Raw genomic sequence first — 27,267 nt, forward strand, 5'->3', positions numbered from 1 at the left:
AGGATTATCTGGTAGTCATTGCTCTTTATTAATTTATCAGGAATTATACAGTAAATGGCAGAACCCTTAAGTGCATCGACGGGCAGAGGGATTCGGGTGTACAGGTCCACAGGTCACTGAAAGTGGCAACGCAGGTGGACAAGATAGTCAGGAAGGCATATGGCATGCTTGCCTTCATTGGCAGGGGTATTGAGTATAAAAGCTGGGAAGTCATGCTGCAGCTGTATAGAACCTTGGTTAGGCCACACTTGGAATATTGCGTGCAATTCTGGTCGCCACATTACCAGAAGGAAATGGAGGCATTGGAGAGGGTGCAAAGGAGGTTTACCAGGATGCTGCCTGGTCTGGAGGTTATTAGCTATGAGGAGAGGTTGGAGAAACTCGGATTGTTCTCACTAGAGCGACGGAGATTGAGGGGCGACTTGATAGAAGTTTACAAAATTATGAGTGGCATGGACAGAGTAGATAGTCAGAAGCTTTTTCCCAGGGTGGAAGAGTCAATTACTAGGGGACATAGATTTAAGGTGAGAGGAGAAAACTATAGAGGAGATGTGCGGGGCAAGTTTTTTAGGCAGAGGGTAGTGAGTGTCTGGAATTTGCTGCCAGAGGAGGTGGTGGAAGCAGGTACGATAGTGGTGTTTAAGAGGCAGCTTGACAAATACACGAATAGGATGGGAATAGAGGGATACGGACCCCGGAAGTGCAAAATGTTTTAGTTGACAGGTAATATGATCGGCGCAGGTTTGGAGGGCCGAAGGGCCTGTTCCTGTGCTGTACTTTTCTTTGTTCTTTGTTCTTTAACTGACAACTTTGTAAACATGCATTCAATTCCTATTCCATTGTCTACAAAGAAACTATTCTCCTGAGTTAGTTGGTATGCTGAGCAAGTATCATTGAATGCACCAGCTATCTATCAGCTTTAGAAAGAAAACGAGCAGCACTTCAAAATATCATTTGGTCAATCTCTAAAATAGCTGTAACACAGTTAGCTAAAAGGCATTTAAACAAGCATAAGAAGCATGAAAGAAATCTGAATAATTCAGCAATATTCTTCAGCGAATCTTATTTCAACCTTTATTCCAAACCTATCTAAAATTTAAAAAGCAAAAAAACCTCAAACTATTTCCATTGGTATTTCCATGTGTTTTATACTAATCACAATGATTCTCAAAAAGGACAGATAGCAAAACTAAAGCAACGTTTCACCGTACCTTTGGTCACTTCCGTTATCATTAAAAAGGTACAAGTAGGTATTGAGGGAGATGGCATGGTAAGGCTGGCACTTTACCCTTTTACCTGTAGGATCTAAACTTTATGTAAGTCAGGCAGATGGTATCCTTTCCTTTTGCCAGTTGTAAGAAATTCCAAGAGACGTAGTTAAATTCTGAGCAGCTTCAAGTTCACAGCATATACATATCACAAGTTGGCACTAAAGTGGAAAATCCTATTCAGAGAATCTGAAAGGGTAAATGAGAAAACACCAAAAGTTGATTTTTCCAATGTTCAGCAGAGTTTCACCGTATCTGACCACACCATTAGTGGACAAAGTGTTTGATTGTGCAATGCTGAAAGTGCTCAAAATCAAAAAAACAGAATCCTGTGGATGCTGGAAATCTGAAATGAAAGCGGAAAACAGAGTTCTTCACATAAGTTGCCAAACCTGCTGAGTATTTCGAGCATTATCTGTTTTTATTACTGAAAGCCCTTGTTATTTTTTTTTTTTGTTTTATTCATTCTTGAGATATGGGCATCGCTAACACAACCCAGCATTTATTATCAATCCCACGTTGAACCTGTGGTCCATGTGAGGAAGGTAGTTTTAAATTCCAGGATTTTAATCCGCTACAATGAAGGACCGGCAACTAAGGTTCAACTTCCAATGCAAAGTTCTGCTATCTTTTGTGCTGGCTTGGCCAATTTCAGGCAAATTGTGCTGAAGAAAAATATGGAAATGAGCAGAAAATCCTGCCTAGGATGTTTTTTTCTGTCATTAGCTACACATCATTAAAATCTAAGACAGAATGATATAAGACTAAGGGTATTACTTAGTAGCTGCATCATGTGTGAAGTTCCATTTCCCACTCCATCCCACCCTGCCCACGTTGACATCTGTCAGCTGGATGAACATCCAAACTAGGCTTAAAGCTATGTATTTGACAGGCCTTGCAATATTAGAAGGATTTTTTCAGCAACAGTCAGCTAGTGTGGACTGAATCGCCCATTCCATTAGTTACAATTTTCCAACAACACTCCAATTGAACTTATCCATTTAGCATGTCTGCCCTTTTATTTAATATTTGTCTCACTATTTTTCATCAATACATTAATCTAAATGTTATGCATATCAAGTAGAGAGAATTAATGTTATAACCCACTCATAATGAGTTGTTTTGTCCACTTCATTCACTGAGTAAATATTGCAAATTGAGTTTCTGTGATTTTTTGCACTAATTTAAAAACACATTGCACTAGAAGCCAGCGCTGCCCACAAAACTGACCACACCCTCATTCCGAATTCATCATTGCTGAGAATATTCATCAACTGCTCCCTTTTGCAGGTCTTCGAAGAGGCTTTTAAAATTAAGTTTATTTTTAAGTTGACCCTTAACTTCCCTCTGAAATAGCCTAGCAAGCCATTTAGTTGTAACAAAAAGTTTGTACTAAAGGCTGAATCAAAATAAAACCTGATGGATCACCCATCATCGACATCGGCACCAGAAACAATAACAGCACACCCATGCCAATCAACTCTGCAAGGTCCTCCTCTGAGGGCTTGTGCCATTGTCCCTCAGATTAGTCAAGACACAGACTGACATAGTCATACTCAGCAAAGCATAACTTACAGCCAATGTCCCAGACACCTCCATCCTTGTTGCCGGACATGTCCTGCCTCACCAGCAGGATAGACCCACCAGAGGTGGTGACAGATTGGTATACAACAACAACAACTTATATTTATTTAGCACCTTTAACGTGGACTGTGAAATATTAGAGGAAATTAACATAGAGAGGTGGTACTAGCAGGTTTTGAGGCCTTAAAAGTGGATAAATCCGCAGGCCCGGATGAGATGTATCCCAGGCTGTTGAAGGAGGCAAAAGAAGAAATATCAGGGGCCCTGGCAGTAATTTTCAAATCCTCTCTGGCCACAGGTGAGGTGCCAGAGGAGTGGAGGACTACTAATGTTGTTCCATTATTGAAAAAGGGAGGAAGGGATAGACCAGGAAATTACAGGCCAGTCAGTCTAACCTCAGTGGTGGGGAAGTTACTAGAAAGAATTCTGAGGCACAGAAAATATTTGCATTTGGAGAGACATGGATTAATCAGGGATAATCAAGCATGGATTTGTTAAGAGAAGTCGTGTTTGACAAGTTTGATCGAATTTGTTGAGGAGGTAACCAAGAGTGTTGACGAGGGTAATGCATTTGATGTGGTCTACATGGACTTTAGCAAGGTTTTTGATGAGGTCCCCCATGGCAGACTGGTCAAGAAAGTAAGAGCCCATGGGATACAAGGCAAATTGGCATGTTGGGTCAAAAATTGGCTGAGAGGTAGGAAGCAGAGTGTGATGGTAGGGGGATGTTTCTGTGACTGGAAGTCTATTTCCAGTGGGATTCCGCAGGGCTCGGTGTTGGGGCCCTTGCTGTTTGTGGTGTACATAAATGATTTGGATTTAAATGTAGGAGGTACGATTGAGAAGTTCGCGGATGACGGGAAAATTGGTAGGGTGGTAAATAGTGAGGAGGATAGCCGTAAACTGCAAGAGGGTATCAATGGACTGGTCAGGTGGGCAGAGCAATGGCAAATAGAATTGAACCCAGAAAAGTGTGAGGTAATGTACTTGGGGAGGGCTAACAAGGCAAGGGATTACACTATGAATGGTAGGACCCTGGAAAGTACTGAAGATCAAAGGGACCTTGGTGTGCATATCCACAGATCCTTGAAGATAGCAGGGCAGGTAGTTAAGGTGGTTAAGAAGGCATATGGGATAGTTGCCTTTATTAGCTGAGGCGTAGAATACAAGAGCAAGGATGTTATGCTGGAACTGTATAAAACACTGGTTAGGCCACAACTGGAGTACTGCATGCAGTTCTGATCACTATACTATAGGAAGAATGTGATTGCACTGGAGAGGGTGCAGAGGAGATTTACCAGGATGCTGCCTGGGCTGGAGGGTCTGGGCTCTGAGGAAAGATTGGATAGACTGAGGTTGTTTTCCTTGGAGCAGCAAAGGTTGAGGGGGGGACCTGATATAAGTGTATAAGAATATGAGAGGCATAGACAGGGTGGATAGGAAGGCACTTCCCCCATTAGTAAAGGGGTCAATAACAGGGGGCATAGATTTAAGGTAAGAGGTAGAAGGCTAAGAGGGGAGTTGAGGGGAAATCTTTTCACCCAGAGGGTGGTGGGAGTCTGGAACTCACTGCCTGAAAGAGTGGTTGAGTCAGAGACACTAACAACATTTAAGAAGTATTAGATATTCACTTGTGTTGCCATGGCCTCCAGAGCTATGGGCCAAGTGCTGGAAAATGGGATTAATGTAATCAGATCTTTGTTGACCAGGTGAACACGATGGGCTGAGTGGCCCCCTTCTGTGCTGTAGACGTCTATGAGTCTACGAGCAATGAAACGCCCCATCACAGGAGCATTATAAAACACAATATGACACTGAAGAGCATAAGGAGATGACTAAAAGCTTGGTCAAAGAGATAGGTTTTATGAAGTGTCTTAAAGAAGGAAAGCAAAGTAGAGTGGATGAGAGGTGTAGGTAGGGAGTTTCAGAGCTTGGGACCTTGGTAACTAAAGGCACGGCCACCAATGTTGAAGCGGTTATGATTGGGGACATACAAAAGGCCAGGATTAAAGGAGCACGGATAAATAAATAATAACCTCCATGGAGAGAGGCATTGATTTGAGTTCATCAAATTTAACAAATTCATCAAAAACAAAACCATATATATAAATTTATACAATTTCATTCAGTTTTTTTCACCACCAGTTGTTTTCACTAACACTGTTTTCTCTCCACCTTTGCTCACCATTTGAGTGGCTGCTATGCCAATCCCTTCATCCCAGTCTAGTGAACGTTTATTGCACTTTCTTTAAGGCAGGTATATCCTTCTTCAGGTAAAGAGACCAAAACTGTATACAAAACTCCAGATGTGATATCACCAAGAACCTATATAAATTGTAGCAAGAAAATGATATTTGGATAAGCATATTAGGACAGACTACAATCTTTTAACTTGATGGTTCCATAGGTGTATGCACCTACTAGTGTACTACTGGGTCACCTAGATCCACAGGTCTCAGTTTCAATCTGTGATCTGTGCTTAGTTAACTGTTCCAACTTTGGGCAGTGGCAGAGCACCACAATTAGCCTTAGTGACATTGAGCTAGGTCAAAAGAAAATTCAGCCTGGATTCCCGCTTCCGCATTGCTGAAAAACACATAACCTGCAAGGTTAAACTGCACATTTTGACAATTTTTGACACAGGTCAGAGGCTAGAAATCTTGCGATCAGTAACTCACTTCCTGGCTCCCCAAAGCCTGTCCACCATCTACAAGGCACAAGTCAGGAGTGTGATGGAATACTCCCCACCTGCCTGGATGAGTGCATCTCCCACAACACTCAAAAAGCTCGACACCATCCAAGACAAAGCAGCCCACTTGATTGGCACCTCATCCACAAACATTCAATCCCTCCACCACTGAAGCACAGTAGCAGCAGTGTATTCTATCTGTAAGATGCACTGCAGGAAGTCACAAAGGCTCTTAGACAGTACTTTCCAAACCCACTACCATCTAGAAGGACAAAGGCAGCAGAGAAATGGGAACACCATCACCTGGAAGTTCCCTTCCAAGTCACTTATTATCTTGACTTGGAAATACATTGCCATTCCCTCGTTGCCGCTGGTTCAAAATCCTGGATCTCCCTTCCTAGCAGCACTGTGGGTGTACCTACACCACGTGGACTGCAGTAGTTCAAGAAGGCAGCTCACCATCACCTTCTCAAGGGCAGCTAGGGTTGGGTAATCAATCTGGCCTAGCCAGCGAAGCCCACATCCCCTGAATGAATGAAAAAAGAATTTTCTTACTGAGAGAGGGACAAAAGCTCAAGGGTTTTATATATAATGTATTGCACTATTATCATCCCATGCAATTAGCACAATGAGATATTTCAATGTGATTTATATCACTGGAATCTGTGCTTGCAAGCAAATTCAAAAGAGTTTGCATGTTTGGGAAAACAACCATTTGCACAATTTCACAATGGTTTCAACAGATCTACTGCCAAAATTACACAAGGAATTTAAACTTTATTTCGTGATCCCACAGAAAAAAGGGTTCAATTGTTTTTTTCTCTCCCAGAGATTAACAGCTACAGAATTTAAAAGAGTTAGGTGAATATCCGGTTAAGAACCGATCAAGGTTATAAAATGTGTACAGGTTTAAATAATGAAATACAATAATACATTATGGTTCATATTTTGGACACATGGGGCAGAATTTTGTCTTCGGATGGGTGGGCGGGCCCCACCGGCTCAGCGGTGGGCAGGCAGCCGAGCCCCGCCACCAAGTGTGCGGGCCAATTAAGGTCTGCCCAGCAGGCTGCCCGACAGGAAGTGCCATGCACTTCCTGTGCAGGGGGAAGGGAATCCCCAGCTATCAAAGTACGCTCTTTTGCATATGCGCACGAAAGAGCGCACTGCTCCCTGAGACAAAGTGCTGTCTCAGGGAGATTAGTGACAGGTAAGAAAAGTCAAAAAATAGAAAAATTAAAAAATTATTAACATGTCCCCCTCATGTGACAATGTCACATGAGATGGGACATGTTAATAAAAATGACATAAACTTTATTAGACTTTTTAAAAACGGACATGAAACCTCATCCCGCCAGTGGATGAGGTTTCATGCTTTATCGGAAGCCCGCTGGGATCCTGGCCTGCCCGCCAACCTTAAGGTTGGACGGGCAGGTCTTTAATTATCTTAATTAGCCTGTCAATGGCCTTAATTGGCCATTGGCAGGTCGGCAGACGGATAGCTGATTTCGCTGTCCGCCCGCCTTCCTAAAAATCTAAAGGGACCGGGATGACGTTGGGGGTTCCTCCCGATGTCATCCCACATCATTTTCCCGTCGGCTAGCAGGCCCTGCCCCCAAATCGCCAACGGGAAAATTCAGGCTATGGACTACAGCAGCTCAACGTTAAATAATTTAGGGGAAAACGGTGGTGTAGTGGTATTGTCACTGGGCTAATAATCCAGAGGCCCAGGCTAATGCCCTGGGAACGTAGGTGCAAATCCCACCATGGCAGCCGGTGGAACTCCAATCGAATTAATAAAATCTGAAATTGAAAGCTAGACTCAGCAATGATGACCAAGACAACTATCATCGATTGTTGTAAAATGCACCTGTTTCACTAATGTCCTTTAGGGAAGGAAATTTGCCATCCTTACCTGGTCTGGCCTACATGTGACTCCAGACCTACAACAATATGGTTGACTCTTAACTTCCCTCTGAAATGACTTAAAAAGCCAAACAGTTCAAGGCTGATTAGCGTTGGGGAATAAATGCTGGGCTTGCCAGCAATACCCACATTCCATGAAAGGATAAAGAAAAAAAATAGGCACTGTAATTTAACATTGAGATCCTGAAGTTCTTGCTCAATTTCTGCAATCAGTTAGCAATTCATACTCCTGGCTAGACATATTCTTCAGGGTAAGTTGGGGTTTATGGATGACCGTTTAGAATAGCCATGACCTCTTGGCAGAAATAGACCAAAAAGGCTTCTCTTGTTCCATGTTTTGTTACATTCTCACTCATATTCTTGAACCATTTTAGTCCCAAGGTCAAGACACCCTTTCCTTCATTCATCATAGGTTGGCATAATTAGTCAACTTATAAATCAATTTGCCATGCATTTTACTATTTTAAATTCAATATTCTCCAAACAAAAGAGATTTTTGTATGTTTTAATGAGTTATTCAATCCCTAGAATAAAAATAAGTGCACACTAAAATTGCAGGAAGTTGTACAACTTTAAATTTAAGCATTAGCAGCAGATATCACCTATTTGCCGCTTGGGTCAACCAAGGCTTCCATGTCCAGACAGCAGATACTTAATTAATTAATTATTGGCATTAAAAAGTCATCAAGCCAAAAGCTATGGAACATTGTTTTAATTTTTAAATTTTCCTCCCACCTAATTCAAAGAAAGTGTAGCTATATGTTCCCATGAGGTAGTCATGCACAGCAATGAGATTTCACCAAGAAAAAAGACACAAGAATAACAATTACCAATGATTATAGTACTAAGGGCTCTAATAGCATTTCTCATCAATCATAGAACATTGAGTCGTAATTAAACATAGAGGAAATAATTGCTTATTAATTAGAGTTGGTCATACTGCAGGGTCACTAGTTGCAAAAGGTCCTGATTAAAGTTTGAAGTGAGAATTTCAAACTTATTTTTATTTATTCTTGGAATGTTCTCAAACACTGGCAAACTATTGGACCAGTGCCTGCAAGAGAATAATTTGATTTTGTGCACTGTGCTGAACACCTAGCTCATGGTTCATGTCAATATTTTAGAGGTAATGTTTAGTTCTGGGAAGATTTTGCTGTGAAGGTAAGGTAACTAGAATGCTGGAGGGAGAGGGGTTTGGTTGCAGATTGGACCTTGTGTGGTTAGAATGCTTCAGACAGTTAGGGCCCAGAGAAGTCCTGGGGAGCTGAGGAGGTGGCAGAACGTAGCTGGTTCTGTGGCAGAGGCAGTTAGGGCTCAGAGAAGTTCTGGGAGCTGAGAAGATGGTAGAAGGTTGATGGTCCTGTGCCAGAGGCAGTTATGGCTCAGAGAAGCTCTGCGAGCCACTTATAGCATGGTGCAACCAGGAGACTGGAGTTCAGAGAACCCCAAGGGCAGTGCCAGCTCAGTGAAGCCAGCGGTCTGCGAAAGAGTTCAAAGTGTGCCAATAATTAGAGGCAAGAGTGCAGCTTTGTGAATCCCGTGGAATGCAGTCTCAGGAGAGAAGATTGAACCAGCAGTCATTGAGGCAGTCCAGGTCAGAGTGGCTTTTGAGGAAATTCAGAGGCTAGATCTTCAAAAGTGAGGAGGTAAAATCCTTTGTGAGGGAGACAGAGTTTTAAAGAAATTTTGTGAATCACTGTAGTCACTGATGTCTCGGGGGGGGTTGCTGAGGAATCTGTGTCTTGGTCGCATCTACAACTTAACGTGCACGGTGGTGTGTTTGACCACAGTTTGCCTGTTAATTCATATTTACCTCATGTTAGTTCTGAATGTTAAGGTATAAGATAGATATTGTAGATTATTTTACTTTTCTGACTTTGTATGGTAAAGTATATTTTGATTGTTCGAAACCGTGGAATCTTGAGTCTTTATTCTCCTAGTGGGTAATTCACCAAGGCTCATTCGACAGCACCTTCCAAACCCATAACCGTTACCATCTAGAAGGACAAGGGCAGCAGATAGATGGGAACACCACCACCATGAATGAATAAAAAAAACTGGAATTTCAAGCTTTGCCTACTTTAAAGAGAAGTGTTACTGGTCCCTAACTGGATCAAAACAACACTCTGTTCATTTTAGAGTGAAGCATACACTGGGTTTGAAGGTGGGGGGGGGTGGGCGGGGTGGGGGGACACATAAATCCAGCAGCTGTCTCACTACCTACCTGTCCAGACTGATCTGGTTGAAATTTTACAGGAGGCAGGGGAGGCACCTGTTTCCTTTGGGTCTATTAAGGCCCATTAATGGCCCATGCCATGCAAGGTGCCTGGCAGCTATGGCTGTGAGAGCTGGTGTTGGGCAAGTGGGGGGAAGGCCTCCTTTGCAGGCTCCTGGGCCCATCGGAGACAACTTCACCATCCCCAAGGTCATTCCCACCCACCCATTTAACCCTCCCCCCAGCCTCTTGAACCCAGCCCCCCATCTATTTCACCCTCTTCATCACCCTTGCCAAGACCCCCAACCCCTAATTTACCTGGGCTCCTCGGCATGGTGGGACTGTCTATCTTCCCAGGAGTGGCCACCACTCCCAACTGGTGCTGCTGGGGCTACAAAGCTTCTGGCCATCCAATTGGGCCAGCTCTTACAGCTCTCTTAAGGCAGGACTTCCTCCTGAGGTAGGGGCAGAAGTCTCACCTTAAAGCAATTAATGCTGCTCCCAGCATTAAATTGCGGCAGGGTAGCCATCAGGGCTGTGGGTGGGTTCCCCCACCACCTTTTTAGTCTGCCCATAAAATTCAGACCATAGATACACATTCTCCAGAAGCTGCATTCTGCAGAAAACATTGGGAAAATTAGCTGCTGGCTCTGAACCACACTATCAGGTCAATATTATTAATGTTTTTATTGATATAAAATGGAAAGTTTTAGTTTCTAATTTTCAATTCAATTCACACTAAGAATTCCTAAAAGAATGGGCAGTATTTTGCTGGCCTCATGGAGATGTGAATGGAGGCAGTGGGTCGGAATTTTAAGTCCTATGTTCCTACGTGCATCCTCACCAGTGGCCACTGCTCCCAGTGTTTCTGCTGAGCTGCCAGCCCTCTGATTAATTAAGTAGTTAACTAATTGGCTGCTGCTGACAAGATAAGACCCTGGGTTCCACTAAGTGCCAAAGCGAGGTTGCCCCATGCTTTTCGGCAGTTGGTGGACCCCCACCCACCTCCCCCTCTCCCTCAACTATTAAATTCAGCCCATGGATGCAGTGGCATGAAGCATCTGTGCAGTAGCCAGGGGAGCCCCAGGCATTTGAGGAAGCTATTGGACGAGGACCAGAGGCAAGGTGGCAGCCTCATGGTCACAGAAGTTTCTACTCAGCGCAAAGGGTATACCATCAGAGGCTCAGCTTCATCAAGATGTCCAAGCACCAATGTCTACAAAGACTTACATCTCTCCAGGCAGATGGTGGCGGAGCTGTGTGGTCTGCTGGAGCTGGAGTTGATGCCAATGGGAAGTGGCGGACAAAGACTTAAGCATTAAAGATGATTTTGGAGCTGAACTTTGATGCCAGCAATCATCTGGAGATCTATGAGCATCTCTTAGCTAGTGGCCTATCGTACATAAAGGGGGTCAAGGATGTCATGTACCATTGGGTTGGCCAATATGTCATTTCACAATGTGTCAGGCCAAGAGGGCTGTTGTCCTCAGGGCAATGGCCCCAGGGTCATTTACTGTACTTATGTGGCCATCAAGACTCCCTCAGAGCAGCCACATGCCATTGCGAACAGGAAAGGATTGCCCTCCCTCAATGTTTAACTCATCTGCGACCACCATAAGCAGACATCATTGTGTACAAGATTTCAGGGAAGCTGCCATAACGCATATATCCTTAGACAGTCCCAAAAACCTTAGCTGTACAGGCCACCCGAGCGCCTTCATAGCTGGATCCTGGTGAATAAGGTGTATCCAATAAGGACATGGCTTATGACGTATGCAACTCCAACAGACAGACATGAGACAAATATAAACATTGCCACATAACTACAAGGACCATCATCAAACAGGCCATTGGAATTTTGAAGATGAGATTAGATGCCTCAATACATCTGGGGGAGCCCTTAATATGCACCCTCAGTGGTACCCAGCATCATTGATACCAACTGCGTGTTGCACGACCTGCACTTCATAGGGAGTAGCACTGGAGCTAGAGGGAGGGACTGAGCAAGCGGTATCCTCAGAAGAGGAGGATGAGCATGAGATCTGCAGTAGAAAGATGTGGTACCTAAAGGGTTAACATGAGATAGAATACAGTACCGCCCACACAGTGATGTAAGAAGGCACGTGACCTAGAGCTATGGGCAGTCTAGAGATAGGTAGCAACATGTAAGTACCTAGTATGGGGTCCTGTCCATAACTTTACCCTCTACTGTAAATATGTACATAGTTCAGTAATATTGCTAAAGACTTCTTTGTAACTTCAACAAGGCTGCTTCATGGTGTCCAAGCAGTATGCATCACGGGTAGCAACAACAGAACAGATCATTGTGGCAGCAGGGGATAAAGATCCACATCCTTTCTAAAAGACTGAAGAACTCTCAAGAAAAGGACACCAGGAATGATTCTGCCTGGAAACAACCTCACTCAAGCAGCAAGATGCTGAGAAAACTCACCTGAGAAGCTCCAGAAACACAAGAGCCTGACAGCAGAAAAAAGGCAGAAGTGAAGTTCAAGCAAAAGTCTCTACTGAATCCATGTGGAAGATCAACTTCAACAAAGCAGAATCAGCAGCCAGCAGCCTGCAGGGTGAGATAAAAATCCTTTTGAAGTTCCAGGCAAACCAGTCCTGTGAACCATTTTGTTAAAGCTCAGGTCAGACAGAAACTTCATTGTGAATTTTGTTGCAACCCAAACTCCAACTTGGTACACTCTGCATGTCCATAACATTAAACTAATGTTTAAAAAGAGACCAAAGGAATTTTTTAAAAATCTGGCCCCTTGCGATTCTTCGACCTCCTGGCTAGTGAGAATTCCGCCCTCCCAATCTGTCCTTGACCTGCAGCATGTCATCACAACTAAAACAACTCTTAGCAGCAGCCCAATCTGTGGCCATTTTGAGGCTTCTTCTACCCAAGCCGATCCTGCCATCATTTTGAATTTCATGCCAAAACTGCAAAGAGTGCAAAAGTCCCATCTTTTTCATTACTGGCGATGCCAACTTGAAATCCCCTTCACTCTTAAAAGGACACCCAAATGTTAAAATATTTTAAAGGTGGAACACAATTATTCACTACCACCAACAATGTGCCTCACCGATGACGCTGAAGAATCTCAAAACTTGGGCCTTTGCACGAAAATTTCTCTAAAGGACAGTTTTACTCCAGACCCCAGCACAAAGGCTGCAGGCCTGCTACCAACAGGCTTCTGTCCCCTCGACAAGGTCATCCAGAAATAGACTGTTGGAGCTGCGCAAACAAACCTACAGGACTATCCTAAAGGGATTCAGCACTTCACAGGGCAGGTGCAAGCCACACAGCCACAGGGACCATCCGAGCCAGGGTAAGCTATCCCCTAACCACCCAGATGAATGACTGTGTCAGCGCTGCAATGCGAAGCGCACTCACAGGAAGAACCAATGTCTTGTGAGTGCTGCCACATGCTTCCACTGCCGCCGACAGGGACACTTCAGTAAGTTGTACCATTCGAGACTTCAGCACTGCACAGACAACCCGACAGCTATCCACAAAGTTGAGGCCAACCACTGAGAAGACACCCAGCCTTTCTCCCTGGGCAACATCAGACGGTGCAGCACTTCATTTTGGAAAGCAGACATTTTGGTGAACAGCCACCCCACCTATTTTAAATTAGACACTAGTGCCAGGATAACTGCCCTGTTTGACAAGGTACCAAGGCTTAAGTAACTACAGTTCCAACCAATGGGCACCTTGCTCCACGCAGTGGGAGGACTCCACCTGACGGTCAAGGGCATCCTGTAAGCTACACAGCAAGATAGGGGCAAATCAATTCATGTAACCCTCTTTGTGCTCCCCAACCAGGACTACTCATTACTAAGATGAGGCATTTGTATTGAACTTAACCTCCGACAATACGTCGGCGAGGTCAACCAGCTACAGGCAGGCTCAAAATACAGACACCTGTTCCCAAATCTCTTCATAGGTCTAGGCTGCCTCAAGGGCACCTACAAAATTACACTCCTCCAAACGAGTGTGCCTCTTCATTCCGAGGAAAATTCTCCAGCCGCTAATGGACAAGGTACAACGCCAGCTCGATAGCATGGTGAATCTAGGAATCATTTCCCCAGTGAAGCAACTCATCACATAGTGCTCGGGGATGGTCCCATTTCGTAAACCGAACTGCTCTCTCCTCATCTATGTCGGCCTCACACAGCTTAACAAGACAGTGACCAGGGAGGTTCACCCATGTCCTTGGTGGATGAGAGCCTGACCAAGCTTTCACGCAGCACCATTTTTTTCATAAGAATGACGCTAACAGCAGCTTTTTGATAAGGATTCCCAGCTCCTAACCAGCTTTTAACCCCCGCAGTAGATTCTGCTTCAACCGTCTACTCTTTGGGATCACATCGGTGCCAAGGATCTTCCAACGCACAATGTCAGACATCTTGCAGGGCCTTCAATGGGTTATTTATTACTTGGACAATGTTCTGGTCCACGGATTCATGCTAAAGAGCATGATAAGTGGCTCGCAGCGGTCCTGGTACAGCAAGAGGGCAGGTCTAACATTGAACAAAAAATATGAGTTCTCAAAAACTTCCATCCAGTTCGTAGGCCATGTCGACAGCAGCAGTGGTACCATGGCAGACCCCCAGAAAACCAAGGCGATCACTGACTTCCCCACTCCAGAGCTTCAACAACTCCTGGGCATGGTGAACCAGTTGGTGAAGTTTTTGCCCCACCTAGCACAGGTCATGGAACCACTGAGGCACATACTTAGGACGGACCAAGCCTGTGTTTAGGATTCGCCCACAGGAACAGGCGTTCGCCTGCATGAAGGAGATGCTGCTCTCTACAGACATTCTGGCCCACTATGACCCAGAGCTACTCAACATCATTGCAGCTGATGTTTCCTCCATGGGACTTGGAGTTGTCCTCTTTCAGAAACAATCAGACAGCACATGCCAGCCAATCTACTAAGCTTCAAGGGGACTATCTGACATGGAAACCAGGTATGCCATTATTGAAAAAGAGCTTTTGGCAGTCACGTGAACTTGAGAAAAGTTCTCAGGCTACATCATTGGCCTCAAAATCACCATCGAGACAGGCCACAAGCCATTGGTCTCTCTGCTAAATGAGAAGGAGCTCATGAAGATGCTCCCTCAGATTCAATCATTTTGCCTATGCCTCATGCATTTCACATTTGACACCGTCTACATCCAGGGAAAGAACCAGATGACAGCGGATGCCCTTTCAAGGGCCACTGCAGAATTTCCAACTGACCATGACACCACCTTCATCAATGAAGTGGAAGCCTACTCCCAGGCCACTACTAGCCTCCATCCAGTGTGAGAATGGATTTTTTTAATATATATGTTTTTGTGTGTGTGTGTGTAAATGATTTGATTAAGCTGGAGAAAAGCCACTAGAGACAAGTTGTCTCAGAGGATTAAGACATGACAGGATAGAGGCATTAGGCGTGCATTTGTGATGAGATATTATGGTGGGTTTGAGGTACAAATAAATAGGTTGAATGTAACATATGCATTTTTAAATAAGTTGAGAATTTGTTTGAATGTCAAAGGGAAATCAGAAGTGACAAGAAACATTTTTGCATCTTATAGGGGTTCCATGGGTAAATAGAAGAGGTTATATTACATTTTATTGGCCCGAAAGCAGAAACAAATAGAAACATAAATTATTTTATATTGGGAAGGATTTGAGTTTTGAGGAGGTGTGAGAACAATGGAACCTGAGATGAAAGGGGGGAGAAAATTATTTTAGAGTTACTTTGGAGAGCTTACTGATAAGCTGTTGGATGTTGACTGTTGGCTGTGTGAGAAAGATTTCCTGGAAACAGCTCTAGCCTGGGAGAAAATGCAGTTTCAATCAGCCATCCAGTCAAGCCAGAGAAGTCTTAGGCTGCAAAAAGCAGTCTTATTCTGAAGTCTTGGATTTCCACAGCAGAGCGGAAGAGAGTTTAAGAGGTTGTGTTGTATGCCTTTAGTAAAGCTACAGCAGTTTGCCTTAGGTAATATTACTGGATTTTTATAGTTAAACATCTATCATGGAGTGATGCCTGGAGTGTTACTTATGGGTCTGACCAAGTAGAGTCTTTTGGGGGAATGTTTTGTAAGACTAATTTTAACTGTGTAACTGTAATCTTGTGTGCTTAAATTTTCTTTTCTTCTTGTTAATAAAACTACTACTTATAAATTTTAAGATCACAAATATGTTACTGCACAACTTGCTTCTGAGATCAGTGTGTTTTCTCATTTTCAGAATGCAAAATGAAAAGGGTGTGGCCCGTAAGCCAAGTTTCTCCCTGGGATTTGGTTTGCTCAGCAATTAACATCTGCTGTGGTCTTAACACGACCTGACTTCAACAACTCAGCCAAGAACAGCTCCAGAATGAAGAGTGCACCTGTGCACGCACCTATTGCCTGCAGGGATGACTTCGTCAGCGGCCAAATGGTACTTCAGCCAAAGTGTGGTTTGAGTGACAGAGCCACTTCACAGTCAAAGATGACCTGCTGGTCTATGATGAGCAGCAATCATTCCATCCCCTCTGTGGGTGATCATCCAGAGGCATCTCGGGATGACTAAATGTAGGGCATAAAGAAAATATCATTTTTCTTAATACTACTGTGGGATATTGAAGCAGGCTTTTGGGGGCTCTGTGTGTGTGTTGTGTGTGCACGTGTGTGATTAATTTAATTAAACTGAAAACAGTCACACTGCAAGGATTAAATCATCAAAGTGGCTAGGTGTAAAAGCAGGCATTTTGAAATGGAGATGGGTAAGCTAAGATGAGATCCCAGTAAATACAGTATGAATAGGAATTTGCATTAAGAGATAAATGAAGAGTGAAGTGTTAGCTGTCTGAATTTCAAAGAGACATGACCGGAAGTTTTACAACTGGATAAATTATAAATAAATAAGGCAAAGTTATTAAGTTTATTTACCCATAAATGCTGGCCATAATGACAACATGAAAGATTTTTATATTCTAGGAAAGGTAACTTCCAAAGAAAGTTTAAAACAGTGAGCTTTAAAGATCAAAAGGGAGAAATATATTTTAGGAAAGATTGAAAGCCATATAGTGAGTGGCCCTGTGAGATCTTGAAAGGTGGGCTGTGTGAGGACAGACTTGTGAAAAGCAGCCTCTAGCCACCCCTGAGAAGTGCTTGTTTGTTGCAGAAAGCAAAGTTTTGTTAAAAGCCTTGGAATCTCTATTGTCGAGTGAGAGAAAAAGAGCAGCTATGAAATATGTCCCTTATAGCAACCGTGCCTTGTGGTAATATTACTGGATGTTTTACACATTAAGAATCTATTTGGGCTGTTGCCTGGGAAAAGGGTGTTTATCTGGGAGTCTAGCTAAGTAGAAATCTTTTTGGAAATGTTGTAAGACTAAATTTAACTGTGTAAGTGTAATCTTGTGTGTTTAAGTTTTCTTTCCTTTTGTTAATAAATGTTTTAATTTAATATTTAAAATCCCCAAAAGTGGGAGTGGAATCTTTACTTCTGACTTCAGTGCACATACCTTCTCATAATAAAAATACAAATTCCAAGTCATTGTGATATTTGGCCAAGTTTCCTTTTGAGATTTGGTCAGCCCAGCAATTACCACCTGCCAAATCATAACAAGGGCATGGGCCCAATCTGCAGTCAGATAGCCAGGCATCTCCAATAGAGACTATTGCCATTTGCCACACTTTCACGTTGTACTGCCAGGATCACAGAGAGCCATTCATTCCCACACAGTTTCCCAACAGGCCATGGGAATGGTTGGTGATGAACCTGATCGCCTACAATGGCAAATCTTTCCTGATCATCATGGACTACTACTCCAGGTGGATGGAGGTAAAGAAACTCCACACAACCACCATGGAGACGGTTATCAAGGAACTCAAGTCACAGCATCCCAGACGAGTTCATTTCTGATAATGGCTCCCAGTTCGTTAACGAATGCTTTGTGCATTTTGCAGCAGCAGCCGGATTCCACCACTATACCAGCTCCCAATAGTATCTGCAGTCCAACGGTGAAGCAGAACATGGGGTTCGCAGTGTAAAGGCCCTCTTGAAGGAAAAAGGGGATTTTCCCACCGCCTTGCTTCTATACAGGTCCATCTCCTTACAGGAAAGTCTGTCCCCATCAAGGCTTCTGATGGGTTGGGAACTGTGCACCCAATTTCCGATTCTGCCAAAGAAACTCCAGCCAGGGTTGGTAGCCAAAGCCCACTAAGCTGTATGGGAGAAGGAGCAGGCCTACAGACAGAAACAGGCCTCTGGCCACAATAGGTGACAGCATGCCAGACACCTGCCACAGCTACAACAGGGTGTCAAAGTTTGGATCCCAGACCTCAGGAGTCAAGGCACGGTCTTTTGCCTAAACAAGGACCAACCACAGCTCCACCAAATCAATACGCCAGAAGGCACAGTCAGGAGCAACAGGAGGAGCCTCCGCCCTCTCCTTGGCCAGGCTTCCCCGATTGGAAGATAGCATGATTCATCAGGATGCCCAGACACCCGAGCCACCGCCAAGCTAACAGCAAAAGCAAGCACCTCCAGACACTGCCACTCTCCTGACCGAACAGCAAACGAGAAGTGAAAGGGATGTAAGACCTCCAGACCGCCTGCCTCTCTAAGGTCAAGGGCTTGATGTGGAGAGATGGGTAGTAAGAGCATTGTTAATATCTGCTGTAAATGTTGTAATGTTAATCATGAAGTATTTAGAATAGTTTATAGTTTCAAAACTAAAGTTAAGTACAAAAGATTTATAGCAATGTAAGACTTGAAGCAAACTGTAAGTAAACAAATATGAACCTATATATTATGAGCAGGAGTAGGCCACTTAGCCCTTGAGCGTGCTCCATCATTCAGCAAGATCATGGCTGATCTGATTGCAACCTCAAATTCACATTCTCACCTAACCCCCCAATAATCTTTCACCCTTTAGAATCGATCTACCTCTGCCTTAAAAGTATTCAAAGACTCTGCTTTCACCACCTTTTGAGGAAGAGAGTTCCTAAGACTCATGATCCGCTATAAGAAAAAAATTCTCCTCATCCCTGTCTTAACTGAGTAACCCCTTATTTTTAAACAGTGACCTCTAGTTCTAGATTCTCCCACAAGAGGAAGCATCCTTTCCATATCCACCCTATCAAGACCCCTCAGGATCTTATATGTTTTAATCAAGTTGTCTCTTACTCTTCTTAACTCCAGCAGATATAAGCCTAGCCTGTCCAATCTTCCCTTTTAAGTCAACCCTCCTATTCCAGGTATTAGTCTAGCTCTCAGAACTGCTTCCAATGCATTTACATCCTTCCTTAAATAAGGAGACCAATACTGTACACAATACTCCAGATGTTGTCTCACCAATGCCCTGTTTAACTGAAGCATAACCTCCCTACTTTTGTATCCAATTTCCCTCATAATAGATAATAACATTCTATTAGCTTTCTGAATTACTTGCTGTATCTGCATACTAACCTTTTGTGATTCATGCACTAGAGCACCCAGATAACCTCTGCAACTGGGAGCTCTGCAATCTCTCACCATTTAGATAATAAGCTTCTTTTTTATTCTTCCTGCCAAAACGGACAATTTCACATTTTCCCACATTGTACTCCAATTGCCAGATCTTTGCCCACTCACTTAATCTTTCTATATCCCTTTGTAGCCTCCTTATGTCCTTTTCACAACTTCTTTTCCTACCTATCTTTGTATCATTAGCAAATTTAGTAATCATGCCTTCAGCTCCTTCATCCAAGTCATTTATGTAAATTGTAAAAGTTGGGGCTCCAGCACTGATACCTGTGGCACACCACTCATCACATCCTGCCAACTATAAAAAGACCCATCTATACCTACTCTCTGTTTCCTATTAGCTAATCAATCTTCTATCCATGCCAAAATGTTACCCCCTACACCATGAGCTTTTATTTTTCACAATAACCTTTGAATATACTTCTGGAAATCTAAGTATAGTACTGGTCCTCCTTTGTCCACAGCACATGTTACTTCTTCAAAGAACGCCAATAAATGGGTTAAACATGATTTCCCTTTCACAAAACCATGTTGACTCTGCCTGATTACCTTGAATTTATCTAAGTGCCCTGCACCTTTGTGCCTTTGATAATAGCTTCTAACATTGTTTGGGTAGTCAGCATCCTCAGAAGATGCCCTCATTCGTCTCTCATTCATTTTCAATGGGCACTTGTGGAAAATCAAAATCATAAATCTTGGCTGGGGAAACCTGAAGTGGAGTTCATCCATGAATCAGGAAGACCTTTTGTAGAAGAAGACAACTTGTTTAGTGTGGTCACTGCAGTTAAGGAATATGGGGCATACGAAAATATTGTGATGATGCTTGTGAGAGGATAAGACCTTACACTGTATTTTTTATAAAATATATATAGATATGCTCATCGTTATTTCTAAAAAATTTTAAACTGAATAAAGACCTCTAAAATGGCTGAAACTGTATTTGTGACCCTTGAACGAAAGAAGCCACTTGGCAGTTTCCGGAAAACTTGTACCTTGTTAACTCTGAGGAGCCACTAATGACCCCCTGTGATCTGCACAGCCCAACTTCAAAGAGAGCTTTACAAAGGCCATCTACATTTAATAATCCAGCCTGGACAGAAGGAGATGTTTCGTCTGCTAAGACAAAGGCCCTGCAACCTTCCTTTCAATTCCTAATAGCTGAGACATTTAACAGTGATTGGGATCCAGAAGATGGATACACATTCTTTATAATATATGGTGGAGAGGTGGGAGTCATGTGATATGAGCCTCTGGCTTATGGGACAAGTAATATTGCCTTGCTGAGCTGAAAAGCTCAGTCTGCTGTTTACCATCTGACTAGCACCCTCACAGACAAGGAGCTCTGTCTAGGTTGAACACCTGGCCCCATCTACACTGCTTCTGCTGGAAATTCTGCACCATCATCTACAAGATGTATTCATCTCTGCGTGTCTATTTCATCTTGTGAAGTCAACACCACTGGAAAAGTGGATTCTACAACATTGGTTTTCAGTACACTGACCCCCATGAAGGAACGTCTCATTGGACTTTGATTCTGGACTCTAGAACTCACATGAACCAATATTTAGTTTCTCTGTGGTCTCTGTACTGTAAACCCTTCTTTTCTCTATCCCGCTCTTTACTGTCTGAGTTTGGAGATAATGTTGCGACCCTCCTTTCGGCAGTTTGAATGCGTGCAATAAACCAACCCTTTCTTTAGTTCATCCTATCTCGAGTTTGCTGTGGTGTTATGAATGGAAAATTGGATCTCACCAAAACTGAGGGATTGGAAATACGCCACCACATATAAGGAGGGAAACAAATAAAAACACCTTTCTGTTTACAGATAAGTAGTGAGAGGAGAAATTAGTGATGTTTAAATTAACCCCATTCCTATCCATAATACGCTGATGGAACATAGGAACAGGATATCATTCAACCCTTTGAGCCTGTCCTGCCAGTCAATTAGATCTTGACTGATCTGTTTCTTAACTCCACTTGCCGCCTTTGTTCTGTAACACTTAAATTTTTGTTCGGCAAAGGCTTTATCAATCTCAGTTTTGACATTATCAATTGTCCTAAACTCAGCAGCTTTTGGGAGGGGGTAAGAAAGTTTTAAATATCCACTGTCATTTGTGTGAAGAAGTGCTTCCTGGCATCAACCCCTGTATGACTTAGCTCTAATTATAAGGTTCTGTTCTCTTGTTCTGAACTCCCCTACCAGAGAAAATAGGTTCTCTGTATCTACCTTATTTACTCCTTTACCAAGACCTTGTTACGACTACAGCAGATGTTATTCACTGAGCAAGCCAAATCCCAGAGGGGAACTTGACTTACTGACAATAGCCCTTTTTTTTGTATTCTGAAAATGAGAAGAAACCTACTGATCCCAGTAGCATAGAATTCCAGTAACATTTTTGGGATTTTAAACATTTAAAGATTTATTAACAAGAGGAAAAGGAGACTTAAGCGCACAAGATTACAGTTACACAGTTAAAATAGCCTTACACCCCCCCGCCCAAAAAAAATCTCACTTGGTCAGTGTAAAGAACATATTTTTATTTTTTCTTGGACTGTGGTTTAAGATGGGTTGTGGCTTTAAAAACTACCATGGCTGCATTTTAAAAGATGGAGCAGGAAGAAGAAAATCTACAATGTTGCTATTATGGAACAATGTGTGCCAGGTTGGACAGAATAGTGCTGGAACGGAGTACTGGTTTAAGAGGGAACTGCCTAGCGACAGCGTTTAGATTGGTTCCTGACCAAGTGGCCAGGTTCTGTGTGAGGATAGTGCTGTAGATCAGCTCCTAGCCTGAAAAGAAAAAAGACCTGAAACCTCTCTCTCCTGTGTTTTGGAAGACTCCAGTAATCCTGCCATAGTAGCTAGCTGGCATCGCTGTATCTTACTTCCTTTGAGAAACCCCTGTCATGTGGAAAAGGGGAAAAATCATCAGAGAAATTAAAAGCAAGTTTCAACCAGAGAACCACAGACTGCAAGTGCTGGGAGACCACCAGCCTGCTGGTGTAGATTTAGTAAGTAATAAAATCTAAAAGGAAACGCAAGGTTTGAGCTATCAAAAATAAGATGGAACTGGAAACTTGAAACCTTTCTGCAAGTGGAAGAGATGCCCCTGACAATTTTACAAGGGATCCCAAAAGCTAGGGGCAGAATTTTGCCGTCGGTGAGCAGGGGGCGGGGCCCGCTCGCCGACGTGTAAAATGACGCGGGATGATGTCAGTGGGAAGCCAATTGAGGCCATTGACAGGATCATTTAAACAATTAAAGGACCTGCCCGCCAAACCTTAAGGTTGGCAGGCAGGCCAGGAACCCCAGCGGCAAATAGAGAAAACATGAACCTCATCCAGTGGCGGGATGAGGTTTCATGCAGGATTTTAAAAATTTTAATAAAGTTATTGTGTAAATTATGAACATGTCCCATCTCATGTCACTTGAGAGGGACATGCAAGGGAATTTTTTTTTTCTATTTTTCATATTTTTCAAAGTGGAAGCGATCTCCCTGAGGCTGCACTTAGCCTCAGGGAGATGTGCGCTTTTTCATGCTCATGCTTTTAGGGAATCCCCGCTGCCCGCACAGGAAGCGCATCCCACTGGACATCACGCTGGGCGGACCTTAATTGGCCCACCCATGTAAAATGGCAGTGCGGCCCACTTCGCTGGCGCGGATCGGCTCCCCACCCGCCGGAGATTGGGTCGGGCCTACCCGCCCGACAGGCAGAAAATTCTGCCCCAGGTTAATCGAATTGGCAAGTAAACTAAGAGTAGGATTGCCTGGCAAAGCTAGGAAGGCAGAGATAATCGAAGGTACAGCACAACGTTTAAAGTTAGAAGTGATACCTGACACTAGTGAGTCACAGCTGGAGGTAGTGGGATTTCAGTTAGAAATTAAGAAGCTTGAAGTTGAACAAGCAAAGGAAATGAAAAAACTTGAACTAGAGGCAGCAGAAAAAGAAAGGGCAGAGAAAGAAAAAGAAAAGCAAAGAGAAAGCATTTCAAAAGGAACTAGCAGAAAGGCAGGAGAGAGAAAGAAAGCAAGAAAGGGAATTAGAAATGGTGAGGTTAGAAAAGGAGGAAAGAGGAAAAGAGAAAGATAGAGAATTCCATCTTAGAATGTTGACAGTTAAAAATGAGACACCAGGAGGTGAGGCAGGACTTAATTCCAGATCAGAATCCAGTAGGGAGATTTGTACAAACTCTTCCAAAATTTGAAGAAAGAGATGTTGAAGCATTCTTTATTTTATTTGAGAAGATAGCTAAACAGATGAACTGGCCAAAGGAAAAATGGACATTGCCCATGCAGACCAAATTGACAGGCAGAGCACAGGAAATTTATGCCTCACTATCAGAAGAGGTTTCTAGGGATTATGGTGTGATGAAAAAGGGCATTTTAGTGAAAATGAATTGGCCCCTGAAGCATAGAGACAGCAGTTTCAAAATTTAAGAAAACAGCCTGGGCAAACTTACCTTGAATTTGAAAGGCTTAAACAAAGCAGTTTTGACAGGCGGGTACAAGCATTAGGAGTTCAAACTGCCTATGAAGTTCTCAGAGAGATTATTCTCTTGGAAGACTTTAAAAACTCCCTACTTTCTGTAATAAGAACCCATGTGGAAGACCAAAGGGTTGCAACTGCCAAATAGGCAGCAGTAATGGCTGACAATTATGAGCTGATCCATAAAACCAAACCTTTTTCCATCACGCCCATAAATTTGAAAAGGATAGAAAGTGGGAGAGTGAAAGGAAGGTGAGTAGCCAGGGTAAAGAATGGACAACTGGGAATACTTTGAGATCTCCTCCCCAGATCAGGAAAGAAGGTACTGAGGTTGGCGGTGAAACTCGAAGGCTGAAGTGCTCCCACTGTGATAAAGTGGGGCACATTTGTTCAGAATGCTGGAAGTTGCAAGGAAAGCCAATGGAACTCATTGGGGTTTGTAAGAGTGAGTCCAAAAAGGGAACTCAAAAAGAAAATGCCATGGGTCAAATTTTAGCTTTAGCTACAAATAAGGGTTAGAGGTAACCACTGCTGTGAATGCAGGTGAAGTGCATAAGGTAGATGAGAGATTTAAAGGGTTTTTGTCTAAAGGGAAGATAACCCCTTTTTCATCAAATGATGCAGCTAAACCCATAACTATATTAAGGGGCACAGGAGTTACTCAAACCCTTTTTGCTGTAGAAGGACCTAGTTTTCCCTCCAAAGATTTCAATGGAAACTAAAGTATTGGTAAATGGGATGAGTGGAGAGTATATCCCGGTTCCATTGTACAACGTGCAATTGGAGTGTGATTTGTTGTCTGGATCGGTGGCTGTAGGAGTGGTTAAGAAATTACCTGTGGATGGAGTGGATCTACTCCTGGGGAATGATTTGGCAGGAGTGAAGGTTATCGCTTTGCTCATAATCATAGAAAGTCCGAAGGAGCCTAAAGAGACGGATTAGTTACAAGAACAAGTTCCTAGTATTTTCCATCATGTGTGGTGACCACAGCAATGGCTAAACAAAGTCCATGTCAAAGTAATACCACGAGCAGATGTTAGAGTAGCTGAAACTTTAAGGATGAGGATAATTCAAAGGAAGTGTTTGGCAGGTCTTCCTTAATTGAGGCTCAGAAAGCAGATCCAGAGTTAAACAAGTTAGCAAAGTCAGCTCACACTGAAGCTGAGGCTGAAGTCTTCACTCAAAAACAAACAGAAGATCAAAAATTAGGTGAGCAGCAAATTGCTTCACTTCATGAGAAATATGGAAGGAAAATAAAAGCACTTGAAATGAAACTGGAGGAAGTTTTAAAAGAAGGGAACTGAAATGCAGGATAAATTAAAGATGAAACTTTTTGAACAGGAGATTAAATTAAAAGCCGAGCTGGAAAAGCAGCAGAAGGAATTTGTTCAAAAGCAACAAATGTTCGATGAGAAGCTGGTGGAAATGGCACATGCAGGCTCTATAGGAATTAATGAAAGTGACCCAGCTGGAATCTAATCACAAGCAACAAGAATTGAGAGAACTAAAGCAGAGCCTCAAAGCCTCCAATAATGAAAAGAGATGTACATGAAAATGACAGAACTTACAGAGATGGTTGCTTTACGAGCAAGTAAAATACAGCAACTTCAAGGGGAATTAAAAGAAGTATCAGTTCAGGTTGATACTTTGGTAGAAAATTAAACAGCCCTTAAAGCTAAATTACAGACCTTTGAATAGACTTAACAGTAAAACTTTGCTGGAAAGAACAGAATTAGAAAACCGTCTAAGTGAACTGAGAAAAACAGGTGAGCAGAGCCAGGGTAAGATTCATGAGCTTAGCAGTTTGTTGAAGGGAACTGAGGAATATGAAAAACAGCTTCAAGAAACGTCTTCAAGTTGAACTTCTGAATGCAAGCAATTAATTAATTATTTTAATGAAGCAAATGCAAAAATAAAGCTACAAACCAATGACTTTAATATAAGGTGTACTGATAAAATGAACATTATTTCATGAAAATGAACATTATCCTTCAAAAGCGTATTAAAGGCTACCAAAGTCAAATTGAGAAGGTACAAAAGGCAGTTGCAAAAAGGATCAATAGAGCTGGTGAACTAGAAATTAAACTTGAAGAGGTAGTAAATCAAAATATCTTATTGAACGATTCAGTGCAGCCTATGACACAACAACTGAAAAACGAGCAAGAAAACTTTAAGGCATTGCAATCTGAACCACAAAATGTTACTGCTCAACAATACACACTCCAGCAAGAAAGGAAACATCACAGTCAAGTATTAGATGAGAAGGAGACGTGCATCGAACAGTATAGAAAAGAATTTTCAGAAAGTGCATATGTGCACGAATCCATCACAGAACAGCTAAAGGGAAAAGAATTACTGATCCTGAGCTTGGAGGGACAAATAAGTGATCTGAAGTTGCAGCTTGAGCACAGTGTTTACCTTTCAGATAAGGAAGAAGCTATTTCATTGCTTAACAAACAATAACAAGTGAAACAACAAAAGCTGCTGGACCAAATAGATCAGTTCTCTGCAAGTATTGAAACTGTTTCTAAAGAGAAAGTTTCAGCCTTTGAAGCAGACCAGTATAAAAACAAGTTAGCAGAATGGAAGAAAAAGATGGAATCAAAATTAGTGCAGCATAATGACAAAATGAAAGAGCTTGAGTCAAAATTTGAGACTTCTGTTAAAGAGAATAAAGAGCAGAATGACCAATTATCAAATATGACAGCAGAGGCAGGGAACAAAAACACAATGAAAACTGGGTTAAATCCAGTAGTAATGATGCGGAACAGGGCAAGAGTAAAAACCAAAAAAAAAGAAAAATTCAGATGCAAGGAAAGGGATAGAAGTAGGGGCAAAGAAAGACAAAGGAACAGAGATAAAGAACAGAAAAAAAAGAGGACGATAACAAAAAAACACTAATCTACCCTGACCATAATCCACTGGGGTTCATTGTGAAGTTTAAAACTCGAAATGCAATACTGTTTAGATGGGGTCTGTTGTTTCAACCATTCAATGTAAAGGTTATTCATATTGCCGGTAAAGATAATGTGATTGCGGATGCATTGTCACAGGTGTAAATGACTGAAATCAGTTAATACTTACAATTGTATAAGGAGCAAGGATGGATGAATGAGTGTAAGTCTCATGTTTGTTGTCTAAGTATCAAAAACCCTGTGATGAAACGCATTTTTTAAATGGCGTTTCATCCTTTTTAAGAGTGGAGGCATGTAAAAAACATATTTTTATTTTTTTTCTTGCACTGTGGCTTTAAGATTGGACTGTGGCTTTAAAAACTACCATGGCTGCATTTTAAAAGAGGTTCCATGGAGCAGGAAGAAGAAAATCTACAATGTTGCTATTGTGGAGCAATGTGTGCCAGGTTGGACAGAATAGTGCTGGAACGGAGACCTGGTTTAAGAGGATTTTGATTGGCTCCTGACCAAGTGGCCAGGTTCTGTGTGAAGATAGTGCTGTGGATCAGCTACTAGCCTGAAAAGAAAAAAGACCTGAAACCTCTCTCTCCTGTGTTTTGGAAGACTCCAGTAATCCTTCCATAGTAGCTAGCTCGCTATTCCTCACATCACTGTATCCTACT

The sequence above is a fragment of the Cetorhinus maximus genome, chromosome 3, assembly GCF_964194155.1.
Source record: "Cetorhinus maximus chromosome 3, sCetMax3.hap1.1, whole genome shotgun sequence".
Classification (NCBI taxonomy): Eukaryota; Metazoa; Chordata; class Chondrichthyes; order Lamniformes; family Cetorhinidae; genus Cetorhinus; species Cetorhinus maximus.